This window comes from Aplysia californica, unplaced genomic scaffold (assembly GCF_000002075.1).
Source record: "Aplysia californica isolate F4 #8 unplaced genomic scaffold, AplCal3.0 scaffold01160, whole genome shotgun sequence".
Classification (NCBI taxonomy): Eukaryota; Metazoa; Mollusca; class Gastropoda; order Aplysiida; family Aplysiidae; genus Aplysia; species Aplysia californica.
The window spans coordinates 99,407-111,758 of NW_004798430.1; the positions used below are offsets into that span (position 1 = coordinate 99,407).

At 39.2% G+C, this 12,352-nt stretch overlaps 1 protein-coding gene across 3 annotated transcripts in view; it reads left to right on the forward strand.

Moving 5' to 3' along the window:
- The first annotated feature begins 9,335 nt into the window (after positions 1-9,335).
- The window catches only part of LOC101848562, a 32,513-nt gene continuing 29,496 nt past the window's right edge, over positions 9,336-12,352 (forward strand). For 2 of the 3 annotated variants that reach the window (XM_035973357.1, XM_005111984.3), the window contains exon 1: positions 9,338-9,498. The gene's annotated coding sequence lies outside the window, so the exon portion shown is untranslated. Of the gene's footprint in view, positions 9,499-12,352 lie in introns of all 3 variants that reach the window. The other variant, XM_005111986.3, reaches the window with a different exon arrangement.

Here is a 12,352-nt window from a genome sequence, read left to right on the forward strand (position 1 = left end):
GAAATATTCGGAATCTTCAGATCTTCTTCAGGTTAGTAGTCATGTTTTCAGTTTTGAGAGATCATCACTCGAATAGCAGAGGAAGGAATTGAAGGTTCTGGTTTTTTCCGTTTACCGCTGTTCTGGGATTAACCATGTTTGAAGCATGCTGACAAAATGAGTTACTTCTCGGATTCAAGCCTTAAGGAAATAGATACATCTCGCTTATAGGTGAAGTTTTTACTATTTATAAGTAAAAGATACCGTAATAAAAGACTGGTTATACTTAAAGAATATGGCTTCAATAGGAAATCTGCAAATTTGACTCCGATGTCGATTTTTGGCCAATATCTTAGTTTGTGAATTGCGAGAAGTAACTTATTTTGTCAGCACGCCTCACATGTTGAGTTTTAGGGGCTCTCCAGTCTCCAGTGTACCTGATTTTACTCATGCATGCATGTATGTATGTTGTATTTGTATGTAGCGCGTGTGAGTTTTTGTAAGAAAGTTTAGCTGAACTTTGAAACACCGAAAGCTTTACTTTACTCCAATTTCCGTATTTTTAGGTCTGCAAAGTGCCAACATTTTGAAGATCTGGTTGACTCTCTGTTGTGGTTCTGCGAGGTTCTTTATGTGCAGCAGCGATTTCATGAGCCCCATCAATCAAAGAAATCTTGTTGAAAAAAACATCATCATCATCTGTTGTTTTTTTTTTTATTAATTTTTTTTTGTATTCTAATTTTAGTTTTACTGGCTGAAGGCTACTTAATAATATTAATATGGCTGGAGGAATGGTTGTGGGAAGGAACAGCTTTGGGGGTTAGTGACTTATCCCTGGGGGTTGGTGACTCGTCCGTCCGTCCTTCCTGCGGTCTCGGATAGGAAGGAACCAGAGGTGGGTTTTGACAGCTTGACAATTATAGTTTTTAATGACTCGATTCGTGACAGCTCTGGTGTCATTGAGTGTCCTTTAAAAAAAGAGTATTTTTTTAGGCTAAATTTAATGTTGAACGTATATGTATATTATATATATATATATATACATTGAATGAAAGGCAGCATCATCTTCCTTTTACAGAGCATTTGGTTTCCCTGGGTCATCTAGAGTTTTCAACGCTTTGGGGCATTTTGTTCAGATGTTTGTGTACGGTGGTATACTATCCTTTAGTATGAGTGACTGATTCCAAAAGAGGAGTCCAAAATTGGAAAGACACTCTCTCTCTCACACACACACACACACACCACATACACACACACACACACACACACCACATACACACACACACACACACACACACACACACACACACACACACACTGCATCATACAAATGACCTAAGTCCCTCTCGTACGACACATTCCTTTTGATCATTGCTCAGATTTATATGTGAAGTAAACATGAGGCTGAGTATTGTTGTAAACTGAGCTGCATTTGACCGATGAGTATTTGAATTCCCAGCCTTGTGATGAGCAGCCTCTGTCATGTCAGAAACTCAGCTTGTATTATTCTCACGACCTAGATTTATACAAAAAGGGCTTGCTGTGAAGTCAGTGTCCCCCCCCCCCCCCCCCCCCCCGGGGCAGTGCCACTGACTGTAGTGTCTTTAGGCCATTCCCAAAGGGGGGACATTTCTCGTTCAAGCACAGTAGAATTGTAAATGGGCTGATTCATCATGTCACGCTCATAACTGTGCCTGATCTGCAGCAGGGAACTGCTGCTTTTTCTTTCCTAATCCTTACTATTGTCATTTCCTCTACTTCTTTTGTATGTTTGTCACTCTTGTGACCCGCTATTTCCGGGGTGCCTTGATAGTTGAAGCAGACCTTGTGCTGTTGAAGCTAGAGAGGTGAGCAGAGTAAGTCTGATTCCCTATAAGGACTTCTCTGTTGACACCCGCCCCTTGGCGCTCGTATGACCTTATGCAGTTGCGAGCGCCGTAAAACTCTCTACTAAATAAAAAATTTTAAAATAGGAGTCTATGTATAACACACACACACACACACACACACACACACACACACACACACACACACACACACACACACACACACACACACACACACACACACACACACTCCCCACACTTACACACACACACATACACCCTCCCCCCCATATTAAACATCAGGTCATGTTATAGGCAGAATACGGTAGTTGTCACTTTGAGAACTGGTTGAGACATATGTGAGGCAGCGTGGTGGAATCAGGCTGTCGTCAATGTTTGGGCATGTAGAGTTATTGGCATCATCTTAAAGCTTGTTCATTCGTCTTTATTTGAATGAAAAAAATATCCATTTATCTTGAATACAAGTCGAGATATTTGCGAAAGAAGGAGGTGGGGGTCACTTGTTTTCAGAGGTAAAATTAGTGAGAAAATGGCCACCAAAGATTAGTTATTTCCTTAGCTTAAGAGTCCTGATTAACTGAAAATTTACATTTTTTGCGCCTTTCATCAACGTTTTTCAGAAAAATCCACACGGAAATAAGTTCTTTAATGGGCATGAAAGGTGTTGAGCCAAAAAACAAAAATTTGATTAAAATTCACAAACCTGCGGAAAAATGCAGGTTTCTTCACTCTTGATTATTTTGGCGAGAGCCTGATTCTACCACGCTGCCTCACATATACAGTGGAAATTGCCTTAGACGGCCACCAATTGTTTGGGAGAAAAGTGTCTGATAATGTAAAAAAAAAAAAGAAGGCAAGAGAGCTAATGGCAAGTCGCCGTGTGTACATGTGATTTTATACTGGTTACATCGTGTTTGACTGTGTTGTGCTGATGTAGATGCAGTTTCCCGTAACGTATGTTCTTAAGAACCCCAGCAAAAGAGAGTGTGTCGTAGATGAGAAGTACTTGTGTAGTTTATTCCATGGCTGGGTGAGAATGATCCAATGTTGTGCAGATTTAGATCCAGTTTCCCTTAACCTGTGTTCTTAAAAACCCCAGCAAAAGAGAATGTGTCGTAGATGAGAAGTACTTGTGTAGTTTATTCCATGGCTGGGTACCGGGTGAGAATGAGATGACCCAATGTGTTGACAACGTGACCAAAGCCACGTGTGTGTGGAATACACTCGGAAGCTGTTGTTTTTTTCCCCCTATGTGAGTGCCATATCATGTCCTCTCATAAGAAACTGATACATTCGCCTGTCTGTTTTGCTGAAATTTCCCCATTTCGTTTCCTCAGCTGAAAGCTGCCCATTTTTTAACAGACTGAAAAAAATTGCTATTTGTTGGTCTACTGAGGGTAGAGAGTCCCATCATCCTCTTTTTGTTGCTGCTATCAGGTCTTCACTGATCTCTGTGGGTGGTTGGAGGGTGCCACTAGTAGGTCCTACATTTTTTAAATTTTTTTTATTTGGCCTCCGTGTCTGTTATTTCTGCCAATCTGTCTCGCTCTTTCTCAGAACTGAATGAATAGCCATCGCTTTGTCGATGTGCTTCTTTCTTTACTCAAAACTAACTCAAAACTGGCTCATGATAATCCTGTCCAGTCACCACTTATTGTGCTTAGCTGACTACTTCTTATAGTTATTTGTATTGTGCTGAGTACACAACTTATAGTTCGGAGAGGGCCAGAGTTATAGTTATAGTATATAGAGAACACACCCATGATCTGATAAAACACACCTTTCTTCCCGAGATTGACAAAAAAATGCGTTTCATCTGATCCCAGTTGAATAAGGATGGTCGATAAGCAGACAAAAAATGCGTTTCATCAGATCATGGCAGAACAGTGCTTAGTTATAAAAGTCTCTGATGTACATAGTTCTTAGCAGGCTGCTCCTTTAAGATTCATGTATCATGAAAAACTTTTTTGAGAATGCTGCCTTACTTAACTGATGATAAACTGTGTAGTAGTCTTGTTGAAATAGAACAATGCAAGTCAGAGACAGGAAGAATTTGTTGTTTTCTTTGTTCTTGCTCAGGCCAATTATAAACAAAAGATCAAAAAGGATTGTTGTCACAGTGGTTGTACATTATGGTCTGAGGGTCATCATCAATGGGGAGCGTGCTGACAAAATGAGTTACTTCTCAGATTCAAGCCTATGGGAATAGAACGCTTGTTGTAGGTGAAGTTTTTACAATTTATAAGTGTATGAAATAATTAAAAACATGTAATAGTTAAAGAATATAATGGCCTCAATAGAAAATCTACAAATTTGACCCAAGTGTCGATTTTTGGCCAATATCTCCACTTACGGACCGCGAGAAGTAACTCGTTTTGTCAGCATGCCTCACAAATGTTCCCGTTCACGCTTCACTGGTTGTCACAGGTTTTGTTCTGCTTCATGACTGCTCACTGAATCATTCATAAAACTAACTGGTTAATTAAGTACATTTTTTATTGTCAGTGTCGCAAGCAATTCACTTAAAGTCTGTTTGGGTACATTTTAGGTTTTTTTCATCCGAGGCAAAAATAAAACAAAGTACATTTTGTAACTAGTTTTTGCTGTATTGTTCCTATCAGGCATCTTGAAACGCAAGAAAATTTTAAGCCTTGACCACAGAAGTAAACTGCATTTGTGGGATGTGGAAAGGTACATCTTTGATATATATATAGCTTTGGGAGGGTGTAAAAATCAAAATTTGTACTGAAAGTGGATTGCTTGCGACAGCGTTGATGAATATACTGACGAAAAGCTTCAGTTTCTTAGTGCTCTTTTGGTGCACCTTGTCAGTAGTTGTGTATATAGGTAGGTGGCTGCCGGTTTATGTTTCTTTATTTTTATGTTGGATTGTAGTGGTTGAATAATTGAGAAATAAATTGATGTTATTGATTCCAATTTCCTCTGACTGTTTTGTTGTCTTGTGTTGCTTGCGTAAAGAATCCTCATCTTCCGGTGCCGCCTTGTCGACTGGCGTGGGCGGTCATGGACCTCCGTTTCTCTCTGTGCCAAAAGAATAGACAGTCATATTTGTACGTGGGCGGTTGGTGGGTGCTCTGGTGTGGTCTGCTCCTTCTTTCCTATCAAACATCTGTCGTCCTTATCTCACCTCCTTCTTTTTTGTGTTTGTTACTCTCTTGTAACGCATAATCTATTCTTCGGCACTTATATGACCTTATTGTGTTGCAAGTGCCGTAAAACTCTTACTAAAACTTTAAATATTTGTACAGATAAAGGCATTTTCTCCGTACGCATGTACAAGGACACCCTAAGAATGATTGAATTTTTTAAAAACTTTTACTGTTACCTGTCTTTGAATGCATGAACGATATTTCAGAGATGGGATTTCGATTGACCAAGAGTACATGTATTACGAGGGCTGTAGGACTGTCCCCGTGGTTTTATGCACCCCGCATAATTTAGCAAAATTTGATCATTATTTGCATAATTCCTGATTATTTTCCTTAATAATTCTCTGTTATAATAAACAGAATCGCATAATTTCACATTTTTGGGCTCAGTTTGCATAATTTCATAATTTTTCTTGCTTAAAACGACAGGGACAGCTGTAGGAGAAGTAAGGTGAAAATGGTGATGACTAACTAAAGACGTACTGCATTGTAATCCTTTTTATGGCCTGTACAGAGGATGCAAAAGAATGCACAGTGCATGCTATCGTCAAAGTGCCACTTGCACCTCCCCCTCCCCTCCCGGGCGGTGCTACTGACTGGAGTGTCTTTAGGCCATCCCCAAGAAGGGGGGGGGGGGTGCATTAATATCTCGAGTTCTTATGCACAGTAGAATTGAAATTGTAAATGGTCTGATTCATCAATATAGCCTAATGCTCATAATTGTGCTACTGGGAACTGCTGCTTTTCTTTCCCAATCCTTACTGCATGTCATTTTTCCTCTACTTCTTATGTATGTTTGTCACGCTCTTGTGACCCGCTATTTCCGAGGTGCCTTGATAGTTGAAGCAGACTTTGTGCTGTTGAAGCTAGAGAGATGAGCAGTCTAAGTCTGATTCCCTGTAAAGACTTCACTGTTGACACCCACGCCTTGGCGCTCATATGACTTATGCAGTTGCGAGCGCCGTAAAACCCTCTACTATAAAATAAAAAAATGAGTTCGAAATCCAAGTAGGGAGAATTTTTTTTTTTTTTTTTGAGTAGCTCGGTCTCAATTAACTTGATGCTGTTTATTCTAAAAATGCAATGAGTAGAGGGTAGTTATATTTTGTGTCTATCAGACTTTTATCTTTTTGAGCCCTTACTTAATGTGAGATTGTGGGTGGTTGGCGAGTGCTCGGGTGTGGTTTGCTCCTTCTTTCCTGTCAAACATCTATCGTCCTTATCTCCCCTTCTTCTTTTTTATGTTTGTTACTCTCTTGTAACACCTCTAATCTTCTGGCGCTCATATGACCTTATGCAGTTGCGAGCGCTGTAAAACCTGTACTAAAACTTTTTTTAAATGTGAGATTGAGAAAGGATGACAATGGATTGGCCACACCTTCCGTAAGCCAGTCAGCAATGGTACAGCTTAGTACAAGGCAAAATCTAAGTGGGCCCACGGAATGGAATCCCCAAGGGAAGAAGAAGAGAGGAAGGCTGAGGTCCATCTGGGAAAAGAGATCTGGAGGTGGACCTAAGATAAGATACGATACATCTTTATTGTCCTGATTAGGGCACATTGGTTTGGTGTTTCACCACGTGTACACATTCGCACGCACACACACACACACGCACACACACACACGCACACACACATGCACACACTCGTAGGCTAACAATCACACGTATAATATAAATGAGCAGCGATATAAAAACACACTTAAAGTTATTTTGATGCATGCTCTCGAATAAGGTCGTAAGTAATTTAACTAATTTAATTGAGGTCGTAAGTATACTATACAAGATGGTTAAGATGGAAGCATATTGCCAGATGATGGTTAAAACGACCTTCTATATATCTTTCTTTGTTACAGATCAGAAGCCTAGAGCAAATAGTGGACACACCCGGTCGCCACAGAGTAGCACCCCCCCCCCCCAAAAAAAAAAAAAAAATAAATAAATAATTAAAAGATTAATTAATTAATTAATTTATTTATTTATTTATTTTTTAAATAAAAAAAAAACCCTCAGGACTAATGTGACACGGCTGGCTGGAGGTAAAGGGGATCGCCCAGAATAGAAACAGGTGGTCGGAGCTCTTAAGTCCAATTCTTGGAGACCCATTCTGAATAGGGAGAGGAAGAAAATGGTAGGCCCTATGCCCTATATAATAATGTACACTTAACAGCTAGAGAAGAAGTTCTAAAATGTTGATGGCGATCTAATCGCAAAGGTTGTAGCTAGGTTGACTTCATTCCTTGACCCAAGGAATTTCAAAGTGTGACATTACGATACATGTAATAATATTCTGTAGAGCCACGTTAAAATGATAGAACGTTCGTGTCTTTTTACGTCCCCTTTAACACAATTCAGATCTCAATAATTGTGAGGCAGCGTGGTGGAATCAGGCTCTCGTCAATTCTTGGGCATGTAGAGTAATAGGTATCATAAAGCTTGTTCACTTGTCTTTATTTGGAAGAAAAAAAATACCCATATATCTTGAATACAAGTCGAGATATTTGCGAAAGAAGGAGATAGAGGTCACCTGTTTTCAGAGGTAAAATTAGTAAGAAAATGGCCTCCAAAATGTATTTATTTCTTTAACTTAAGAGTCCGTGGTAACGGATGATTTACATTTTTTTTGCCTTTAATCAACGCTTTTCAGAAAAATCAATACAGAAATGAGTTCTTTAATGGGCATGAAAGGTGTTGAGCCAAAAAACAAAAATTTGATAAAAATTCATGAACCTGCGGAAAAATGCAAGTTTCTTCACTTTGATTATTTTAACGAGAGCCTGATTCCACCACGTGCTGCCTCACAATAATTCTCTTTTTGAGTCACGGGAGAGAACACTTTCTTCAAAAAGATACATGTAGTTTGTTGGTTTTAATTTTATTTCACGTCTCCATCAATACAATTCAGATCAGTTAGGAGGTAGGCTGCTTCTGCAGTGTCGACCTGGGCTGTGAGGAGTAGCCTAGACCTAGACTCATACAACATCCCAGACAGAGCAGACTGACGGAAATAGTGGGTGGTTGGCGGGTGCTCTGGTGTGGTTTTGCTCCTTCTTTCCACAGAATTCTACACTAAGTGTAGAATTCTGTGCTTCTTTCCTATATAACATCTATCCGCCTTATCTCCCCTTCTTCTTTTTTATATCTATTGTTACACTATTGTAACACCTCTTTCTTAATCTTCTGACGCTCATATATGACCTTATGCAGTTGCGAGCGCTGTAAAACCTCTACTAAAACTAAAGACGGAAATATACTGGTACTATCAGTACCTTTTCCCTACTCGACTCGAATGTCTTCTGCGTGTGATGGCGAAGTGCCTATTATCGCTACACCATCGTTGCCCGCTGAAAAGAACGCATGCATGATTGATCTTCTTAGAGCCTGGAATTATGCAGAGTATTAGCTGGATGGGGTTGCGACTTAGTATGTAGGATTTTTATTCAGATTCAGATCCATCCCCCCCCCCCCCAAAAAAAAATAGAAGAAGTGCATTATAAAACTAAAGTAAAAGGAATTTGTAAAGACCCACCAAATAAAGTCGTTAGAGACAATTATTAGAACCTGAAATTTAATTTTATATGAAAATAATGAAAATAATAAATTACACTTTTATTTGTCCCAGAAGGGCACTTGCTTTACAATGGCAAACATACATACATAAAAACATAATTATAAATACGTACGTACATAAATACATACATGCATAAATACATACTTAAATACACACTATTACACACATACAGAACAGTTTACAAACAATGCCACTGTCGGTCGCCACTGTGCTACAAATACATTGTAGTCTATTTGTAGTGCTACCTGCCACAGCAGTAGGGTTTACTGTACAGGCCTTTGAACGCAAGCATACCCCCCGGGGCAGTGACACTGACTGTATAGTGTCTTTAGGCCATTCCCAAAGGGGGGATATATCTCGTTCAAGCATAATAATATAGAATTGTAAATGTCACGCTCATAACGTGAGCCTGATCTACAACAGGGAACTGCTGCTTTTTCTTTCCTGATCCTTACTATTGTCATTTTTCTCATTTGTATCATATTAATTGACATTAATGTATAATATAATTTCTTTTGTGCCCGATGGGCCAACAGCTCTCTTAGCGCTTTATGCAACGTTTTCATCTTAACATAAAATACACGTACATGAACGTCAATATTAAGCTTTAAAACATTTAAAATGTTCTGAGAAGGACAATAACCGCAATTTAATTGTCAGTTATAAAATTATATAAACAATATTATAATTTTATTGGCTTTACAGTGCGGTCGGCATAAATTAAAATGCGAATCAGCGAACACCGGCCGGTAAAAAAATTACCTCACATCATTAAAGAGCACTCTTGCGTCAATGTAAACAAGTCGTGTCGCCAACATCTGTTTTTCGCTTAAAACATTTTTACTTTTTATTGCCCCCAAGCTCAAAGCAAGGCGGACTGGTTTTTATCTCCCCAGCTGTAGCAGTGTGTTCAGGCGAAATCGGGTGTCACAAGGTAAGACAATAGATCTAGTTGTTTTTATAATGTATTTAAATTAAAATGATAGTCTGTTGGGTCTCGTTGTGCCCGTTCTGACTGACGAACTGTCAACGCGGAAATGTACAGTATACAATGAATAAACGGGATCAATAAAAACATGATTGGTTGATGGATTTGAAGGAGTGACTGGACTGCACTGATTGACTGTAGATCTAGAATCTAGATCTAAATCAAAGTTAATCAAGCCAACCAAGACCAAGCCCTGTTTTTGTAACTGTGACAGCGTTCAGTCTTCTCTCTCACCATGAATTATTCCTCTTTTCTGGACTGAATCACTTCATTTATACTTCATACAATCTGTTGTAGATTTATCATTTATCTAGATCTAGATCTAGATTAGATTCTCTAGATTAATCTAGATCTAATCTAGATCTAAATATCTAGATTCTAGGCCTACCTGTTGTCTATTTTTTTCCTGAATATTGATCTCTGTGCTGAACGCGAATCAGCTGAGGCAGATGAAAAAGCAAGAACTGCCAAGGTAAGGTCAGCATTCAAATCAGACAAATCAAAAGTCTAGAAAGCAAGCAAAAATTTCGCTGTTCACCAAGATTCGACTCTTCAACTCCAATGTCAAGTCTGTGCTCCTCTGCCTTTACTGCTCTGCGAAACTACAGCACTGGATAAAGTCCAGACTTTCATCAAGAACAGATGTATGAGCAGGAGTATCCTAAGAATTTAAAAATGGCAGCTGGATTTAAAAAAAAAAGAAATGAAGAGCTATGGGAAAGGACTGGACAAAAGGATTTTTATAGATCTCTAGAAGTAGAAATAGGACTTACAAAGTGGCGATGGTCCCGATGGATGGGACTACCTTAAGAAAGCCCAGCAGAAACATTACAAGTCGCTGCAGTGGAACCCTCAGGGAGCATGAGGAACGTGTAGGCCATGGGGAGACATGGAGGAGAATGTGTGGAAAGGAGCTTAGAGAGACAGATCATGAACGTGAAGCTGACTTTGAACGAGCTTGGAAGGATGGCCCAGGACTGAGATAAATGGAAGGAGCTTTACAATGTATATATATATGTGGCCTTGATGGCATTGATGATGCACGTGAATCAGCTTCATTTCCGTCACAAATTTTGATTTATAGTTTTTGAAATATTCGATGGTTTTTAATCGAGCTATTCACACAAGAAGCCTAACTGCATAGTAATTTCTGCGCATTGGACAAATTGAGGGGTTTCCGGGGGCCTGCTCCACAGAAGTTTTAAAAAATTGATTGGGGGGAGATAGACCAATCAAAATGCTTTGTGCCCCTAGAACAAGTAAAAAAAATCTGGGGTTTACTGGGGGCCATGCCCCTCTGTTTTCACCCATAATTTGATATTTTTAATTGAGGTTACAATTTTATTGAAACTAATTGATTTGCGGAAGTTTTAATGGCTTTATTGTGTATGGTCTGCAACACAAACAATAAACAATACTTGCAGTTTGACCCCCGAAGCAGTGCGTTGTGTGCGGGAGTGAAAAGTTGATGTTTGAATAGACTGGCTTGATTGATTAAATGTTGAAATCATTATCTTCGTATCTCTAACCTAAAATGTCCTAACCTCGTCCGTGGTTGGCAGGTGCTATCATGTTGAGGTTTGCTCTCTTTTCTTCTCAGTAGTGTCAGATATCTCTATCATTCCAGATGATCTGTCCTCCTCCTTTTCTGTATTTGTCACTCTATTGTCACACCTGCAATCTTCAACACTCATGAATATGTACATATGAACTTACTGTGTGGCAAGTGCCGAAAAACTCTTGCTAAAACTAAAACAAAACTACACTTACTCCTAACCTTATTTATCCATAAAATCTAGACCAGATTTGCCTAGAACAGAAAAGTTGCATAATAATCTTATCTAATAAAAAAAACAAGAGAAGCCACTGACCACAGTGAAGCACCCAACAACAACAGGTGCATTGACTGCATCCATAATAATATAGATTTTAATAATAATAAATAATAATAATAATAATTTAAATAGCATTTGTATAGCGCATACCCCTGCCCAACAGCAAGCTCTATCCCCGCTTTACACTTACTGCTGTCCTGCCTCAAGTTCTAAAAATGGGATGTAAGAAAATTTGATTGTCACATTTCACAGTGTGGCAGGTTCCATAAGTGTAAGTTACAAATTATGGGTACATGATTGCTCTTCTCTTTCCACATAACTTGTCCTGAGTCAGCTACTAGTCTGTGAAACAGGCCTTTGCCTGCTAGTTTTTCATATTATATAACAGAAAAAACATGTTTTTTTTAAAAAAACATGTTTTTTCTGTTACTGTACTATTTCCATCTACTATAAACCCAAGTTTGGCACCTTGTGAATGCGTGGCCAGACATTGGCTCTCACAGTCCCATGAATGGCTGTACAAATTGTTGTGCTTCAAAAATTGTTTGACACTTTATAGAGATCGTACTAACTTCAATTTTCTCCAGCATCAGCTACAAGTTGAGGCCATGAAGTGCATTGCTGTTGGCTCTATGTCTTTTTCCTGCTTTTTCTAATTTACCACCTGAACTTAAAGCTGTGTTATTATAAATGTGCTGTGTCTGGTGGGGGAAAGTGATGACTATGACTATGAATGCGAAGCATATTTTATAGACTCTTAAATTGTATCCAGCCTATTGTAGTATGATAGATAAACCAGGCAAAGGGGGCTCTCGTGGCCTGGAGGTTAAGGTGTTGGCCTCTCATTCAAAGGTCCCGGGTTCGAATTCGGGTAGTGACCGAAAAATTTTCTTCTCTAAATTTGTCTCCTTTCACCTCCTTTCTTGCTCTCTAGCAATGTTCTGTCGTCTGCTTTCGTCTCCTCT